The sequence below is a fragment of the Cyprinus carpio genome, unplaced genomic scaffold, assembly GCF_018340385.1.
Source record: "Cyprinus carpio isolate SPL01 unplaced genomic scaffold, ASM1834038v1 S000000443, whole genome shotgun sequence".
Lineage (NCBI taxonomy): Eukaryota > Metazoa > Chordata > Actinopteri > Cypriniformes > Cyprinidae > Cyprinus > Cyprinus carpio.
Window position 1 is genome coordinate 1 of NW_024873186.1, and position 5,354 is coordinate 5,354.

General features: G+C 32.3%; 1 pseudogene; it reads right to left on the reverse strand.

The window, feature by feature from the left end:
• Window positions 1–1,716: 1,716 nt before the first annotated feature.
• On the reverse strand, window positions 1,717–4,899 carry LOC109059434 (annotated as a pseudogene).
• Between the last annotated feature and the right edge of the window lie 455 nt (window positions 4,900–5,354).

A 5,354-nucleotide genomic window follows, 5' to 3' on the forward strand; every position in this document is an offset into this window, starting at 1 on the left:
TGGATATGACAGTGTGAACATCTGAGTTATGTCAGGCTGTTTAAGGTTACAAACTTTGGAAAATACAAAAAGATGTTGTTGTTTCTTTTAGTTATTTATTAGTTGTTATTTTTTTCTATTTTATTTTGAGATGAGTTTTTTTTTGAGTTAACAAGTTCTACCTAATCTGTGCCCATTTTCAGATTGCGTAAAATATCAAAGTTTTTGTCTTTGATGGCAAGGAAAGAGATGTCAAATAGCAAAACTTTGCAATAAAAAGACATACTTTTCTGATATATAACACCATCACTAAATCTGACTCATCTGAGCTTGTTGATGAAAATCCTTGTAATAAAAATGAGAATCTAATTATGTTTTTTATCTCCGCCGCTTTGTCGTTAGTTGCTGAAAACTGAAATTAGAAGTGAAATATTGATTAGAAAATAACTGCTATTCTATCGAATCTAGCAATTTCATTCTATTGATAAATATTAGTATTATTATCTCCACTTTATATTACAGAAATAAATCTTTGTTACTTTACCAATAAACCTTGTTTTTTAAAATCAATATTGTTCTTATTCTTCAAGCTAATTAATGAGTCATATTATGCTGGAATGCAAGGACTAATAATGGGTGTAAAGCAAGATAAAGAAAAAAATTGTATAAAGTACCAAACTATACAGAAAATACAAGACAGAAGCACAAGAGTAGTCACTAGTAGAGGAAGCTACAAGAAAAAAATGCACAGAATATATGTATTAATAGATTGTTATAGTCTGAATGAATCTAGCATGTTTTGTCTAGGGACATGACGTGTTACCTGAATGATGCTGCCTTCTCCTACATTTAATAAAGTCAATCAGTTCAACAATGTGAAAAGAACCAAGTGTACTGGTGTTTCATACGTGTTTTTTTATTTTTTCTTTAGCTGATCAGTCCTGTAGAAACACATACATACATTAAGCAAGCAGAGATGAAAAAAAAATGTTAAAGACTCTAGACATGCTTTAAAATACTTAAAAATACTGCTATTATCGAATCTAAGCAATTTCAATTCTACTTGTATAAGCTCACATAAAATAATTGTTTGGTTATCATTTATGTGCTTTTCAGGCTTTATGTTAATATATTATTCTATTGTGATTTATTTGGTAGGTAATCTGTGATCTTCCATTACATTTGTTTCTTTTTGCTTCTTTCATTGCTAATGCTCTAGTATTAGGTACGGTGAAGAAGCAGAAGTAAATCTTGGTTTGAGGAGATATTTGCAGTGCAAATTCTAAGTACAAGAAAAATTAAATTAAAGTTTGCAACATGTTTTTTGAAAGTCTTTTGAAATAACTTTTGGAGCAGCTATTGAAAGTAAAAACAGAAAAATCGGGGGGAAAAAATGAACCTCAGAATCACTGCAGTCTTACTGTTATTGAGTAATAGAACTTTGAACACTCTGAAAAAGGAAAAACTGGGTAATACAAATGCTCATTCCACCAGATGTCACTACATACATTGTTCAGACAGATTACATAGCTTTAGTTTAGTCTACCTAAACAACCAAAAAATAAACTTGCTGCTAACAATATAAGCTTAGTTTTCTTTAACTTAGACAACCTAAACATGCAGTTAATAATATTAGTATAAACATTATTATTATAAAGTATATTTTGTATTACAATAAAAAAGTATCGCTGAAAATGAAATGTATTGTTTAATGAGTGTACTGTGTTTTTCTTCTGTTGTAAATTAACAAATAGCTCAGAATAACTAGAAGTACTTACTAGAAGCAGTAGAATACTCATTTTTAATTGAATCTAACAAAAGAAAGACAAAAGGAATTATTGGTTTTGATTTGTTTTCAAAATGTAACTTCTTCATGCTTTTTTTTCCTTTCCTTTTTTTTGACCTTTTTCAGTTCTTGTCATACCTGCACGTCGTCTTTTCCATGCAGTTATAGCAACTGCAGCTCCAATTACCAACATCAGAGCCAAGACTGTCAGAACTGAAGCAATCACTGATTTAAATGGTTCCCCGTGATCAAACTCTGAAACATAAACCACAGACTGAGAGACTGACTTTATTTTTGTTTTGATTGTTAGAATTTATTTATTTTTTATTTTTATTTTTTTGTAAGAGAGCTCATTACCTAAATAAATCTGTCCCGTTTGTTGTCCAGACTGAGGTGTGTGACAGAGCAGGGTGTATTTGTGTTATCTGCAGCACTGATCTCCAGACTCTTCCTCATCTGGTACGTCCCGTCAGCATTGGGCAGCAGATCTCCTCCAGTGATCTCATGATCAGATACAGGCTGCCCATCTCTGAACAGGGTCAGGTTGATGTGACGAGGGTAAAATCCTGTTGCCAAACAACTCACATGAAACCCAGAAGACAGTTCTTTCTGGATGAGCCGGACTTTGGGTTTCACTGTGGGGAAAAAAGTAAGAGAAAGATTATTATTATTTCAACATATATTGGTCCAAAAAATGCTAAATATAAATGAGAACACTTGTTCTTGACCAGTGTTTTGGCTAGAAGTCATTAATCGTACCTTTTTTCTATAGATTGAGTCCTCCTTTTTTTTAAGGTAACCCTTGAGTGTTTTAATGCAAAATGGGTTGGTATAAAACTTCAGGACGCCTCATACTGATTTCAGATGCATATTCCGCACTGGGGCCGAGTACATAAAAAGTACCCTGATATGTGAAATTCTTGTCAACATATAGCAGCTCATCAGTGGTGGATCCTCTGACAGCATCCCGTGTGATCATTTGTCCCGGTTCACCATTGTCTCTCAGCTCACACAAGACCAGTCTCTGAAGGGCAAGAACACCTTTAATAGAGAGATTTAGTTTTAAGGTAGTGTTTACACCATTACATGCACAAATCTTTGTTTGTTATTTACTCATCACAAAATATTAATAACAATAATAATAATTTATAGTATTTAATATTTTTATTAAAGCATACAGTCTTGTATAATGCTTACCATCAGTTTTGTTTAAATTCTTTGTTGCGACTTCCCATTTGTTAATAAAAGAGGACCGCATGTAGTCACTTATTGTGAGGAGAACATCTGAATCAAACACATCGTCTTCAGCTGTTGTATTTCCTCTTGGATGGAGAGTTTTTCATCTCACCATTATAATACATAATTCTGACATCATCCAGCATCGCTACATAGCTAAATTCAGGAAATGGGCATTTTTCCTTTAATGTACGTTGCTAGCACCCACAAAGAATGAGAGCCTGTGATACAATAACAGGAGATTGTAATTGTAACAACAAAAACAAAACTTAAAATTTTTAACTGTGTTTACAATTAAAGTTTGAATTTTATAATTATAATAACGTTAGAGATGAGCATGCTTATCTAATCTCTAAAGAATATATAAAGGCTCATAAAAATGCTCTCCAGTGACCAGGCACGTTCAGAGGAGGGTGCGGTGGGTGCTTGAGCACCTGCCCCTTTCCCCTTGATGCCCAAAGGTGCCCTGCAATTTTTTTTCTAGAAAATCTAGAAACTTCTATGTGAACATACCTGCCCGAATAAATATTCAAATTCAATATTTATTAAATATTAAAAATGCAGCTAACTATGTTCTACACAAAGCAATATAAACAAAGGTGCCTGTTCTCTTTTGTTCTTGCTGTTTGATTGAGAAAAGTTCAAAGGGCGTCGAGGGATCTTGTCTTTTTATGTTATCTGACTAAAAACTATTAATACTTTGAACATTATTACAGTATTTATTTTAAAAAACATAGAGCGCATTAAAATAATTATCCCAACACTTACAAAGCAGGCTTATACTGATTTTCCTCATCCTCCAAATTATACTTATAAAATCTTGTTTTTTATTTATCATCATTCCAAAAATGAAAAAAAGAAAAGAAAAAAATTCAGAACAGGATTAGCCTAGAATAGAATTCTATTTTTAAATAAGACAGAAAACAACAACAGTATCGTTTACAACAGCAAAACCACTATAACCCTGTAAACTCAATAATATTATAATAATAATAATTCAGTTTCTAATTCCAGAGTAATTAAAAGGTACAAAGAAAAAAAATGTAACTTTTAAACTTAAAATGGTCTTTTCTGTTCTGTGTTTGTTTTTCAGAACTGCGTCACAACATTTGCTGCTATAAGTACAGAAGCATCTGTTTTGATACACGTATCAGCAAGGAGCACAGCTCTATTAAAAGCTGTGTTCCATTTATATTGTGAGCACCTGCCCTTCCAAAGGTCTCTGCACAACCCTGCCAGTGATTGTTTCTTCAGAACAGAGGTGTGTCTCATGCTCAAAACTTTCTAATGTGGGCAGCAAGCCAAATAAGTTTAGATATTTTTCATTATCTCAAGATTTTCTAAACAAGCTAACTCGTGAAGTTATTCATAACCGGCAGTTTCTGTGCAAACAGGAAATTTTAAGTCTAAATACGCAGATTAGTCAAAGTGAAAAAGAACCATGTTGAAGTTTACTGAAGTTTCATAACGTGCATTTTTAATTAGTCAAATTTTTGCTTGACAAATTTCAACGGAAAAAACTTCTATACTAATCATTTTGTTTCGTTTCATTTACATTTCGGTTTGTATGTTCTTTTCAGGCTTAAGGTTTTAAGTTTATATTTTGGATGCTGGTTGTTGTTTTTTTTTGTTTTTAGTTATTAATTAAGCATGCAAGTTACATGTAAAAATAGTAGTAGTGAATTTGTTTGAGAAGATATATCTAAAAGCAGATTATAAGACCTAACAACATTTACAAAAATGTAAACAAATAAAACAAAGTTTTTAAAAAATGCTTTTGTAGAATTCTTTTAAAATCTTACCTTTTGGAGCAGCTACTGGAAGCAAAAGTAGAAAAAACAAAAAGATACTGTCCATATTACTGATGTATAGGCTCCTGTATGCTTTCAGTCAACACTCGCTTGCAAATGATCAGCTTTGAAATAAACTTGTTCGGCCTGTGTGGGTGTAGTTAATGAGTGTTTTGACTGAGCTTTACAGCTTTTAATATTTAGGTAGATAACTTTAAAGGAAATGGATGTTTGTGTATGTTAGCCTTTGCACCACAAACAGGTTTTTTTCTTTTACTTTTGCATTTGTCTAAAACTTTCACCAAAACTAACAGTGGCCAACTTCCAGGAGACCTACAGACCACAACTTTTAGGTCTTGACCAGGGAAATGTAATGGGAGTTGCACAACATCTATCCAAAATACTCTTGGAAAAAGAAAACCCTTGAATCAGAATAACGTTGTTAAAGATGTTAATCATGTTGTTTTGTGGCATGACATTCACATAAATGTTATAATGTTTCCACGTTTTCTTCAGATGCTGAAATTGTAATTTAATGTTTAAAACTCATGACAAGTAACAGT